The 14221-nt window shown below is 39.1% G+C and overlaps 2 long non-coding RNA genes and 1 pseudogene across 3 annotated transcripts; 1 reads left to right on the plus strand and 2 right to left on the minus strand.

Moving 5' to 3' along the window:
• Positions 1–329: 329 nt before the first annotated feature.
• Positions 330–2159, minus strand: LOC308400147. The gene is made up of 3 exons (XR_013972326.1): positions 1797–2159; positions 1506–1633; positions 330–1417 (listed from the first exon to the last, which is right to left on the minus strand). It is a non-coding gene; the product is annotated as an uncharacterized lncRNA (long non-coding RNA).
• Positions 2160–8277: 6118 nt separating this feature from the next.
• LOC308399632 (serine/threonine-protein kinase pim-2-like) lies at positions 8278–10900 on the plus strand (annotated as a pseudogene). Its single transcript has 8 exons — positions 8278–8624; positions 9014–9250; positions 9376–9501; positions 9625–9719; positions 9858–10208; positions 10298–10478; positions 10565–10735; positions 10809–10900. The product of its transcript is annotated as a serine/threonine-protein kinase pim-2-like (transcript).
• Positions 10901–12852: 1952 nt separating this feature from the next.
• LOC308399639 lies at positions 12853–14026 on the minus strand. The gene is made up of 3 exons (XR_013972223.1): positions 13664–14026; positions 13373–13500; positions 12853–13284 (listed from the first exon to the last, which is right to left on the minus strand). It is a non-coding gene; the product is annotated as an uncharacterized lncRNA (long non-coding RNA).
• Positions 14027–14221: the final 195 nt, after the last annotated feature.

The following is a 14221-nucleotide window of genomic DNA, read 5'->3' on the forward strand; positions in this document are numbered from 1 at the left end:
TAAAATCCCGCTGATTTTTAACACTGAATTGTGTTATTTGAAATTAACACTGGGGGTTCAAAGAACTCTGATGGGAGTTGATGTTACTCTATACTGTGTTATTCATACACTAATCTCTAGTGAAAAATTAGCTCTCATAGAGTAAAATTTGTAATTAATTTTACACCAAGTAATGTTACTAAAACTCTTCCTGTAGTGTTACCTTTACACTCAATTCACTGTTTTGCAGCATGAAAACCTGGTTTTTAATAATGCTTTTACATATAAAACAAGTGAGCAAAAACCACAACTAGATAATACATTTAACAGCTTTATTTTTATGTCAGGCTCAAAATATAAAAACATCTCATGTAGTGTATAAAACACTTTAAAACAATGAATTTAGTTCGGCATAAAACGGCAATATACAGGGAGGAATCTGAAATGCCATATTTGATTTGAAGAAGCAACACAGCTCATTTATGTTCAACACCTTCAGCACCATATTGGGATGCAGTCTGACCCTAAATGCATGATGATGGTCATCAAAACACAGGGTTTCCATCAGTTTTCCGCAGAGCAACACAATGTCATCTTTCACAACAATACTTTTGATCTTACAAAAAAGCAGAATCTCAGACACTACATCTGTACAGATGATAAAGTCAGGGCGGTACTCTGTACTGTGTGTTATTATCCACTTAGCTGAAAACAAACTGGTAGACAACACAGCTCCAAGCAAATTCTGGACCTTCTTCCAGCTCTCCAAGTGTCACCATCTTTCCTGGTCCTAAAGCTAATCTTTCCAGACTAAAGGACTCCCAATGCTTTATTTTATTACTATTATATTTATTTTTACTTGTGGTGTACTGTAAAGGTACACTCTGTAAGGCTGCATCTTTAGCCTGAGTATGAATCTCAAAAAACACTTCCTCCATTGAGGAGACAAAACTACTCACAGTAGATTGGCTTAATCCAGCTGCCCTGAGCTGTGCAACAGCAGAGGCACACCTATCCAAAGTGCTCTTATTTGACCTTTTCAGATGTTGTGGGTGTTTCTTCTACATTAGTTGACATCACCTCCCCTGTAGTGCTAACTTCTTTAACTGCCACATCAGGCTGTAGATTAACATCAGTGTCAGCCTGCTGGTCAAAATAGTTAAGGTGTTTGGTATTTAAATATTTTCTAAAACCTGTGGTCTGGATGAACATGTACATGTTGTGAAGCATAGTGTTTGTAAGATGTGCCAAACACAAAATGTGCTTTAAACAGTTCATCAACAGTACCAAGTGAAGAGGTAGACTTGCATGGCATGGCATTCTTGTCAAGAATAATGAAGAACCGGTGGATGTCATTCTTTTTCACCCCAACAGCCAGGAGGTAGGGTTGAGTGCTGGTAGTGATGGAATCAAGGTGCTCTTGGATATTTGTTCCAGTCTGAAAAGACAAATACAGACAGGCAATAAGAATCAAGTGTTTCTTAAACTGGTAATTCATAACATAAAAATAGAAAAGAAACACAAACCTTCTTGAAGACCACAAGACGCCTTTCTGCTTGAGAAGCTGACACCTTTCCTGGTCTCTTCCGACCCTGACCAGATGGTGGAATCAGATGTAATAGCAATAGAATTGCTGAGAGGTCACTGTCCCAGCCTGCAAAAATTATTTGTTTTTAATAAAGTTGAGTCATCATCAACAACATATTTCAATGCATTGATAAAATGTTTGAGTAGACCCAAAAGACAAAAAGGATAACTGTTCTGTGACAAACATTATATATGCTATGAATGTGCTAATCAAAGAAACAACAGCTCACCAATTAACTTCAGTGACATCCTCAGGTGAGTCAGCTGCCAGCAAGAGTTCTTCCAGGTCACTGGTAGAAGGAAGCTTTCTGCCTTGTTGGATAATCTTTCTTTTGAATGTTGTTGGCCACCTCTCCAGCAACCTGCCTGATACATCCTCACCAAACATCAGTACAAAATCCTGTTCGATCTGTAACAGGGATAGAGAATTATATCTGCTATCTACAAAATATTAAAGTGTGTTTACATTGTCAAAGTAATGACAAATATTCACCAAGCCTTTGATATCTTTGAAACGTGGAAAAACAGACAGTATGTTGCTTGACAGCAGGGCCCTGTTTCAGAAAGCCGGTTTAGTGCAAACTCTGAGTAAGTATACCCTGAGTTAACGAAAACTCTGGGTTTTCGGTTTCACAAAGCGAGTTCAGCTGAAGCCTGAGTGAGTCACTATGACGACACACTCCGTGAAGCTAACCTGCCCCCTAGCAGGTTCACTACAACTAACCCTGACTGTCCCCGCCTCTTTGTCGGAAACCTGACAGTAGGAAGTGTCAGACATGGCGTGTCCCTTCCTTGAAGAGCCAGTAGATCTTGAAGCCCAAATACTCCGCAGAGCTCTCCGCCGGGAGAGAGTGATCAGAGCGCGTATGGACATTTTATCATTACCTGATGATTTCCTGTGCGAACGTTACCGTTTCTCAGCACAATCAATAATTTATTTGGATAACATCCTCAGGCCATATATTGCGCATGTGACACATCGCGGACATTCTCTCAGTTCTGTACATATTATTTGTATTGCACTTCGGTTTTTTGCAAACGGGAGCTTTCTGTATAATATTGGTGATGCTGAGCACGTTCCCAAGGCTACCGTCTGTCGGGCAGTCAGGAATGTTACAGTTGCACTGAAACGTCTCCTGTACTCGTCTGTGGTGTTCCCCGGTCATAGACCCACAAGATTTATCAAAGAGGGATGCCACAAAATTGCAGGTAGCAGGATGAACAAAACTTAATACATGATGTGGTGATACTTGAACTACTACTTAAATTTTACATTTATTTTCACGGTTCCCAGGCGTGATTGGCTGTATAGATGGCACTCACATTCCAATCATTGCTCCTTCAGTAAATGAAGGAGACTATGTGAACAGGAAGTCTTTCCACAGCATTAATGTACAGGTACATAGTTCCCTGTAGCATTTCAAACTAACAAATTATTTCATTATAGTAATGGATGCTAATTTGTGTTCTCTGCACTGTGAAGATCATATGTGATGCTGCCAACATTATCACAAATGTGGAAGCCAAGTGGCCAGGCTCTGTGAGTGGTGGTGGTGGAGGACCCCCACCTGTTTTTCGGGCCTCCGCTTTTTTTCTAGTGGCCATAATGGGTCACATTTGAGCATACAGAGTAAGCAAATATGTACTTATAATGTGCTCAGATAATTTCAATAAGTGCTTACAGAGGGGAAATTAATGTAGCCTCTAACTGCAATTGATTTACATAGGACAAACAGACCAAGCACTATGGCTCATAATACAATTACACCTTACCTGTTTGGACTATATTTTTATATTTCATTTTTACTTGCTGCCAGGAACGTTGGGGGCCTGTTGGGTTGCACCTGCGCTCAAATCACATCACAAAATAAAAGGTATAAAATACAAAATAAAATATAATAAAATAACATGTTAAATGGGTGGAAATCCCTAGATCAATGTTTAAATTAACACTCACGCATTGACTCTGTCGGCTATGTTTTGCCATGCATGCTCCCTTTCTTTTGCAGCTGAGGCTGTGTTACTTTTTTTCTGCAAAATTTGCATGTTATCAGCATATGCTGCCATCAGAATTTCGGCCTCAAGCGCTGTAAAATACATTGACCGCGCCTTCTTTCCCTCCTTCTCCATGGTAATTCGCTTAATCTGTGCTCCACTAATCAGGGCTTTATGTATCCTCGTGCGTGCGCTTAACTTGGGGTTAAAGCAACTCCGCGTTGATTGAACTAATTGTTATCAGCCTTTCTGAAACCGAATATTCCGAGTTGGACAGTTCGGGGTTACTCAACCCTGAGTATCGTTTTTCACTCTGAGTTTTCTAAACCGGCTTCCTGAAATAGGGCCCAGGAGGCCAAGGACCATGTTGTGTCGATAAACAAATGTCAACTTCATCTTCTTCTTGACTGTGTCTTCATCAGCTGAATGTTTCATCAGAGAGATTGTATGCTTGCACTCATCCTCACTCAGTAACTTCTCTGTAACAAACTGCAACTCTCGTCTGACAGTTGGTCCACCACACTGGTCTTCACTCGATGATCCATCTCCTGGTGCTAGACAATATGAAATACATCTTTATCAAAACTAATAACAACATTTAATAACCATTATTAATAAAGAACCACAATGTGGAACTGTATTATGTATTTCCACTGAATTATAAATGTTACCTCCAGATGATAATCGCCTCCCTTTAGCAGTGCATCTCTGTATGGCTTTAATCCTCCAGGCCAAGTACCCGGTGCTACCCTCGCCATCATAATAATGTTCCTTGGAGAGTGACATGTACAGACACTGATAAATGAATAAACAAAATAAGTTATGTAACAATGAAGAGTTGATAAGAACATACATTTTAGCAGGATTTAAAATGTTTAAACGTGATTTTGGTTGTATCAGTTATTACTATGGGCTACTTACATAGCCATTTTTGGAGTACAGGCCACTGAGGTAAGAGAAAAAGGTTACAATTCCTCTGGCATACATTTCTTTTACCTGTCGTGGTGGTGATGTACTGCAAGATCAAAAGGAAAAGAACTAGTCAGCTTCCCTGGAATTCATAGAGATTTAAAATAATTTGAAAATGATAGTAAAATCACAGGGCCAGAAATAGATTACCCATTTTTTTCTGTCAAGTATGTTGACCAGTATGTTTTTCTTCTGGTTTCATCCACCAGGGACTTGGTCTGATTGTATTCATTTATTATACGTTCTCCACCAGGTTTGCTGGTGAGAATCGATTCCACCAACTGGAAAACACAATAAAAAAAAACATTCTACATGTTGATATAACCACTGCAGTTCAGAGCACTTAAACTACAAACAAAAATGACACTGTTAGAAGAATGTGGAAATCTGCTAACTCTTACTTGCTTAACTTCTGCATCCAGCTTCTGATGTTTCCTCAAAGGGCTGTCTGAAAGGATGACCATATCCTGTGAATCTGATGAATGTGGCAATGATAACTGGGACTGCTCAGGAGACACTTCTGCAGCAGCTGTTTCCAGACCTCAAAAACAGGAGCAAAACAAATGAGTTTACATGGTCCCTCTATAGACACATTTTATAAACTCTTTTTAATAAACAATGTAATAATGATATTAAAAAAATGACATCCAGTGAAACACACATCACTCAAACAAACCTTTTTCATATTTGATGGTTAATACCCCAGTTGAGGGATCTGTTACTATATCCTCAAATATATCATCATCCAACTCAGTCCCTGAACTATCAAAAACTTTCACTCCTTTTGTTACAGCTGGCACACCAAACTTTGCAAATGCTGGAAACAAGCACACAAGTTTGAGTAAACAAAAAGATTACATGACATTAGGGCTGCTCGATTATGGCAAAAATGATAATCATGATTATTTTCACTGAAATTGAGATCTCGATTATTTGACGATATTTATTTAACCCTTACGACCTACTATAGAACCAAGTCCGCCAGAGCTTATGTTATTTTTTTACATGTTGTAGTGCCATTTGTAGGAGCATTTCAAGTTGCTATACAACTGTTATAGCCCATATTTTAATAATATGTATGCATTAAGTCCATAGTAACTACATTAATTGCAAAAAAGTGCAATAAACTACAAAAAAATTGAAAATCGTTTTTGTTTTGTTTTTTACATACATTTCTACTTGGAGAAATTTAAGAGGTTTATCCCTCAAAACTTTAAATACAAAAAAGTTGCAAAAAATAGTTTACAACAACAGGAAATTTATTTTGAGTGTCTTCATAGTTTTATTTTGGAGATACAGCAATTTTTATATACTGCAGGAAAAACGAAAAAACAATCCTATGATGCAAATTCGCAAAGAAAACAGCAGGTGCATCAAAATAAACTATTTCCAGCAGTGCAATTCGAGTTCTAAGCAGAAACTATTCAGAAAAGTCAAACGTGACTTATAAAAACACCAGTATAAGCTTTTAAGGCCTATAAGTAAAAAACTACATTTTCCACGAAAATGACGTCACTTCAGGTTTTGGGCAGGAAATGGCGGACATGCTATAATTCGTGCTGACGTCTGTTTCACTGTGGGAAGTGTTACGAACAGCTGATCGGATCGGCAAAGCGTGTTTCTGGAATATTATGTTTTTGTTCCTGCAAGCGCTTTTTATGCAGTTTTTGCAAAGCTATATGTGGAAGGAAACCGTGACCGAGGACAAGCTGATGGCATAAGATGTAAGTACAACTCCTCTGGTTTCATATGCAAAAAAAATTATTGCACTAGCTTACACGGTTCAGGTTCTACAGGGATTTAAAAATAGTTACACAAAACGGAGCGTGCAGCTCTGACGCTTTAAAGGGTTAACAATAACAACGTATTGAATAATGACTTTAAAAAATAATATAAAATGGTGTGCAACACCACTGAAGTTTTTTTTACCTCTCTTTTCAACCAACGGCAGTCACTGTCGTCTCCAAATAACTTCTGCTTAGCTTTTTCAAAAGTGACTCAAACAAATAAAAACTAAATTATTAAGCGCCAGTAACATGCTTGATAAGTGGTAGATTAGGAGTTACACTCACATTATACAGTTTTTCCACTAAATATACATTCGTAGCTAAGATGATTCCAAAACGTAGATCATTTTCAATTAATCATAAAATGCAGTTTGAAGAGACTAAATAACAAAAAGAACTTAAAGCACATTGAACACCTTTTTTATACCATGTTGGTTTCTTACCGGCAATCAAAATTCCTTAAGGCTTGGCTCAGATACTCTAGCAAATTTCTGCACACCTCCCAGTTTTGCTTTAAGCAGCATGCTTCCTGTAGACAGTAATTTCTTATAGTCAGTGCTCTTCATTGAACTACTGTAAACAGAAAATGTGAATATTAAACCAGTCCCATAAATACCGGTAAAACAGCCTTGCATTGTTATTTCTTACACTGTATGTATTCAAAATAGTCAACAGGGTCGCAAGAAGCGTGTGGAAAAACCAAGGCGCAAAATAACTGCCCATGAACTGAGAAAAGTCAAGCGTGCAGCTGCCAAGATGCCACTTGCCACCAGTTTGGCCATATTTCAGAGCTGCAACATCACTGGAGTGCCCAAAAGCACAAGGTGTGCAATCCTCAGAGACATGGCCAAGGTAAGAAAGGCTGAAAGACGACCACCACTGAACAAGACACACAAGCTGAAACGTCAAGACTGGGCCAAGAAATATCTCAAGACTGGTTTTTCTAAGGTTTTATGGACTGATGAAATGAGAGTGAGTCTTGATGGGCCAGATGGATGGGCCCGTGGCTGGATTGGTAAAGGGCAGAGAGCTCCAGTCCGACTCAGACGCCAGCAAGGTGGAGGTGGAGTACTGGTTTGGGCTGGTATCATCAAAGATGAGCTTGTGGGGCCTTTTCGGGTTGAGGATGGAGTCAAGCTCAACTCCCAGTCCTACTGCCAGTTTCTGGAAGACACCTTCTTCAAGCAGTGGTGCAGGAAGAAGTCTGCATCCTTCAAGAAAAACATGATTTTCATGCAGGACAATGCTCCATCACACGCGTCCAAGTACTCCACAGCGTGGCTGGCAAGAAAGGGTATAAAAGAAGAAAAACTAATGACATGGCCTCCTTGTTCACCTGATCTGAACCCCATTGAGAACCTGTGGTCCATCATCAAATGTGAGATTTACAAGGAGGGAAAACAGTACACCTCTCTGAACAGTGTCTGGGAGGCTGTGGTTGCTGCTGCACGCAATGTTGATGGTGAACAGATCAAAACACTGACAGAATCCATGGATGGCAGGCTTTTGAGTGTCCTTGCAAAGAAAGGTGGCTATATTGGTCGCTGATTTGTTTTTGTTTTGTTTTTGAATGTCAGAAATGTATATTTGTGAATGTGGAGATGTTATATTGGTTTCACTGGTAAAAATAAATAATTGAAATGGGTATTTATTTGTTTTTTGTTACGTTGCCTAATAATTATGCACAGTAATAGTCACCTGCACACACAGATATTCCCCTAAAATAGCTCAAACTAAAAACAAACTAAAAACTACTTCCAAAAACATTCAGCTTTGATATTAATGAGTTTTTTGGGTTCATTGAGAACATGGTTGTTGTTCAATAATAAAATTATTCCTCAAAAATACAACTTGCCTAATAATTCTGCACTCCCTGTATTAGTGTGTGGTCAACCACAAATCTTCATACTGTCATCCATACATGAGGTCTTTATACAAACGATGAACGATAATGAAAGAAACCGTTTAACTGATATGAAATGATTGAATTATATGAAATATTATGGCTTTGTTTGCCAGAGTGTTTTTCTGTAAACTACTTTGAACTGCTGGCAGTCAGTGAAGTCACTGAAAGGCAAGATTCTATGTTGTGTTGCCGTAGTTTCCAGAGTTTACTTATAAAGCTCACTTACAGAATTCAGTTAGAAAAGTCAAGCATTTGAAAGGTGCACATTTGAAGGAATATTAACTCAATCTTAACTCATTACGGTTTACATTTTCGATTTTAAAAGTTCTCCAAAATTACAATGAAAAAGGAAACAAGAAAAATGACCACTCCAGCTGATAAGAAAGATTCAGGAGATCAAGGTAAGTAAAATAATAAAATAAAATCCTGGTAAAATCCAAATCCTAGAAATGTTGACACCGTGTGAATCATTTTTAGAGTATTTGAATCATATGTTTGATTGAAAATAGCTTTAATACAAGATGTCTAATCAAAGAAAGGTTACCGGTCTTTTGGTAAAATAATGTAATAAGTTTATTCTTGGACTCAACAGTAAAAACAGACCAACAAGTGTCATCAAGATCTAAGACTTAGTGAACCTAGTATCAATTCGCACTGGTCAGTTTTTTTTATCCCAAGAATAAACTTGTGATAATTTAAGCAAAAGCAATTTCAAATTCTTTGCCATCAAACTGCTTCCAGTCCTGATGTCGGGGACTCTTTTTCACCACTGTGTTGTTGTCGTTTATAGATTGTAAGAGCAGGACTGCTAAAAGAAAGGCCAGTCCTGAAAAGAAGACCCCAATAAAAAGGAGGAGGGTCGCTGAGCAGGCTGGTCCTTCCACCAGCTCAGATGTGGTCAAAGGTGTGAAGCGCAAGGTTGTGCAAGATGAAGAGGGCACAACAAAGAAAGCAAAGAAGGCTAAACTTCTCGACCATATGAGCGGTGACGAGGAGCAAGCATCCTTCTCGTTGGACTCTGGTAAAGGTAGGCTAATTAGTTGAATAAGGGGGTAGATTAAGTGTGGTTGCTAGGTTTAAGATATTGGTGTTTAGTGTTTGTGTCTATCATCCAGTGAGCTGATGTGCTTTTGGTGTTTTCCACATCTCCAGACTTGAACAACAAACAGGAGTGCGCAAAAAATGGCAAAAGAAAGGCCGCGGGAGACAACAGAGAGCCACTCAAGAAAAAAAAAAGGAATGTGGACCAGGGCAAAAAATCAGTGGCAGACCAAAAACGTAAGTAGCAAGCAGCTTGGGTTTTATATTCAGGGGAAGGGCAGAAGGAACATTTAGGCTACAGAGGAGAGTAATTTGTGTCACAGCTGTAATAAAACCAGATTTGCTGTTTTGTCTGTTCAGGTGAATTCCAAGCCAGATATGTGGAGGAGCACCAGCTCGGAGAAGGAGGCTGTGGAGCAGTGTTTGCTGGCTACCGGATAGAAGATCGTTTTCCAGTAAGTGTTCAGATGATGGTAGTAAGACAGGCAGTGACGCAGATAATGGATAATATCGTAAACTGAGACGTCTGCTGTGTTTCCACCTTTCATTATGTCATACTGAGGAAATGCTCACCAATGCTCTGTGTCTTCTAGGTTGCCATCAAACACATTCCCAAAAATAAAGTCTACTGCAAAGTGGCGGTAAGCGTCCAACACTTGAATTAGTTTCACATTACTGGATTGAATGCGGCGTTCCTCATCATCCACTTTGTTGTAATATTTCAGGATGAAAATGGGAAGATGCTCTCGGTGGAAGTGGCCATTATGCTTAAACTTGCAGGTGAAGCAGAAGGGTCAGTGGGAATATCAGCACCTGTGTCCTTGCTGGAGTGGTTCGACCTTGGCAAAGAGCTGATCCTGGTGCTGGAGAGACCTGTCCCCGCTGTGGACCTGCAAAAATACAAAGCAGAAAATGGAAGAACTTTAACAGAGGACACGGCCAAGGTAAGTTGACTGGAAGAGCCTTAGACTGTACAGCATTCAATCAAGGCAGAAAAGCATTAACTCATTATTGTGTTTTTCATCTTTTCCAGGTCATTCTGAAGCAACTAGTTGATGCTGTAAAGGAACTTGAGGAGAAACACATCTTTCATCGGGACATCAAGGGACAAAACATTCTGATTGAGACCGGCTCAGATGTGCCTCGAGTTCGCATCATTGACTTTGGACTGAGCTGCTTTGTTAAACAGCGATCTCTGTATCGCATCTTCTATGGTAACATATTCTGCTCTTGCTTTTCACAGATGTAACAATTTGTGTCTTTTGTTTTAGAAGAAATTGTAATTGTGTCTGTTTGTTAGGCACTCCTCTTCACATCCCTCCCGAGTGGTACATTAGGAGCTGCTACAGGTGTGGACCCACCACGGTGTGGCAAATGGGAGTGGTGTTGTATGAAGCGCTTCATGCACGATACTTTAGTACCGCGAGGTTCCTCACAAAGCAACTGAGCATCAAAAAGCGTCTGTCCACAGGTAAGAAAACTTCACACTTCCAGATTCACTAGAACTATCATCTTCATCTTTTTGATCTTTTCTTTCTTTCAAGAATGCCGGAATTTCTTGGACGCATGTTTAGCTTTAGCCCTGGAGAAGCGCCCAACACTGGAGGAGCTCCAGCTTCACCCCTGGCTAAGATAACACACACAAACACACAATTCACACCTTATCATGCAAGTGTGATACATTGTAGTAACTTCCTTTCTTTTTTCTGTTGGACAGGAATAGATAGAGTGGGTCAATCTTAAAAAAAAAATTAATAAAAATTTAGCTTTTTTGGAGTTCCTGTAACCCCCCCAGCCATCCCAGGAAAGGGGATCTCTCTTTGAATGGGCTTTCCCGAGGTTTCTTCCCATCGATCTGGCCCCCTGGGGAGTTTTTCCTCGTCTTCATAGAGAGCTTGGGCTGGGTCAGGAGCTCCATCAAAACTGTCTTTATTTGATGACTTCAATGTCATCAAATAAAGATGTGTTTTACTTAAAGTAAAATTTGATCAAAATAAAACTTGTTTAATTCATCTTTGCTGAGGATTCTCCTTCATTACTATTTTGTTTTGTTTTGTTGTTTTGTTTTTACCCATGGTGCATTTTGACAAATAAGAAAACTGAATCAGGTTAAAGTGTGCACAAAGACAGTCACACTGCAAATGATCTGAAGACTTGCATCTGTTGCTCTAACCCCCAACTAGTTTAGACAGATTTCCTGGTTCTACCAGAGGTTTTTTCCTTCAAGAAGGGAGTTTTTCCTTCCCACTGTTGCTGAGTGTTTGCTCATAGTGGGTTGTAAAAGCATAAAAGTTAATAAGAGGCATTCATAGCAGAATTATCACAGAGGGAACTATATAGCTTAAATGTACACAGTAAAATTTGCAGTGTCAAACTAACACTTAAAGAGTTACATTTAACACTGTTTCCGAGTCTATTTGGTGCCATTCAGAATTGGTGTTAAATCAACTCTTTCTATAGTGTTAAAATTTTAGAGTAAATTTAACTCTAAATAGAGTAAAAATTTAACACTGAGTAACACCGCATAGTGTTAAATCAACTTAACACTACTAGTAGTGTCATATTATTTACTCTATCCTAGTGATAAATTAACTCTATTTGAGTAAAATCCCGCTGATTTTTAACACTGAATTGTGTTATTTGAAATTAACACTGGGGGTTCAAAGAACTCTGATGGGAGTTGATGTTACTCTATACTGTGTTATTCATACACTAATCTCTAGTGAAAAATTAGCTCTCATAGAGTAAAATTTGTAATTAATTTTACACCAAGTAATGTTACTAAAACTCTTCCTGTAGTGTTACCTTTACACTCAATTCACTGTTTTGCAGCATGAAAACCTGGTTTTTAATAATGCTTTTACATATAAAACAAGTGAGCAAAAACCACAACTAGATAATACATTTAACAGCTTTATTTTTATGTCAGGCTCAAAATATAAAAACATCTCATGTAGTGTATAAAACACTTTAAAACAATGAATTTAGTTCGGCATAAAACGGCAATATACAGGGAGGAATCTGAAATGCCATATTTGATTTGAAGAAGCAATACAGCTCATTTATGTTCAACACCTTCAGCACCATATTGGGATGCAGTCTGACCCTAAATGCATGATGATGGTCATCAAAACACAGGGTTTCCATCAGTTTTCCGCAGAGCAACACAATGTCATCTTTCACAACAATACTTTTGATCTTACAAAAAAGCAGAATCTCAGACACTACATCTGTACAGATGATAAAGTCAGGGCGGTACTCTCTACTGTGTGTTATTATCCACTTAGCTGAAAACAAACTGGTAGACAACACAGCTCCAAGCAAATTCTGGACCTTCTTCCAGCTCTCCAAGTGTCACCATCTTTCCTGGTCCTAAAGCTAATCTTTCCAGACTAAAGGACTCCCAATGCTTTATTTTATTACTATTATATTTATTTTTACTTGTGGTGTACTGTAAAGGTACACTCTGCAAGGCTGCATCTTTAGCCTGAGTATGAATCTCAAAAAACACTTCCTCCATTGAGGAGACAAAACTACTCACAGTAGATTGGCTTAATCCAGCTGCCCTGAGCTGTGCAACAGCAGAGGCACACCTATCCAAAGTGCTCTTATTTGACCTTTTCAGATGTTGTGGGTGTTTCTTCTACATTAGTTGACATCACCTCCCCTGTAGTGCTAACTTCTTTAACTGCCACATCAGGCTGTAGATTAACATCAGTGTCAGCCTGCTGGTCAAAATAGTTAAGGTGTTTGGTATTTAAATATTTTCTAAAACCTGTGGTCTGGATGAACATGTACATGTTGTGAAGCATAGTGTTTGTAAGATGTGCCAAACACAAAATGTGCTTTAAACAGTTCATCAACAGTACCAAGTGAAGAGGTAGACTTGCATGGCATGGCATTCTTGTCAAGAATAATGAAGAACCGGTGGATGTCATTCTTTTTCACCCCAACAGCCAGGAGGTAGGGTTGAGTGCTGGTAGTGATGGAATCAAGGTGCTCTTGGATATTTGTTCCAGTCTGAAAAGACAAATACAGACAGGCAATAAGAATCAAGTGTTTCTTAAACTGGTAATTCATAACATAAAAATAGAAAAGAAACACAAACCTTCTTGAAGACCACAAGACGCCTTTCTGCTTGAGAAGCTGACACCTTTCCTGGTCTCTTCCGACCCTGACCAGATGGTGGAATCAGATGTAATAGCAATAGAATTGCTGAGAGGTCACTGTCCCAGCCTGCAAAAATTATTTGTTTTTAATAAAGTTGAGTCATCATCAACAACATATTTCAATGCATTGATAAAATGTTTGAGTAGACCCAAAAGACAAAAAGGATAACTGTTCTGTGACAAACATTATATATGCTATGAATGTGCTAATCAAAGAAACAACAGCTCACCAATTAACTTCAGTGACATCCTCAGGTGAGTCAGCTGCCAGCAAGAGTTCTTCCAGGTCACTGGTAGAAGGAAGCTTTCTGCCTTGTTGGATAATCTTTCTTTTGAATGTTGTTGGCCACCTCTCCAGCAACCTGCCTGATACATCCTCACCAAACATCAGTACAAAATCCTGTTCGATCTGTAACAGGGATAGAGAATTATATCTGCTATCTACAAAATATTAAAGTGTGTTTACATTGTCAAAGTAATGACAAATATTCACCAAGCCTTTGATATCTTTGAAACGTGGAAAAACAGACAGTATGTTGCTTGACAGCAGGGCCCTGTTTCAGAAAGCCGGTTTAGTGCAAACTCTGAGTAAGTATACCCTGAGTTAACGAAAACTCTGGGTTTTCGGTTTCACAAAGCGAGTTCAGCTGAAGCCTGAGTGAGTCACTATGACGACACACTCCGTGAAGCTAACCTGCCCCCTAGCAGGTTCACTACAACTAACCCTGACTGTCCCCGCCTCTTTGTCGGAAACCTGACAGTAGGAAGTGTCAGACATGGCGTGTCCC

This window comes from Rhamphochromis sp. 'chilingali', assembly GCF_963969265.1.
Source record: "Rhamphochromis sp. 'chilingali' genome assembly, chromosome: 7".
Taxonomy (NCBI): Eukaryota; Metazoa; Chordata; class Actinopteri; order Cichliformes; family Cichlidae; genus Rhamphochromis; species Rhamphochromis sp. 'chilingali'.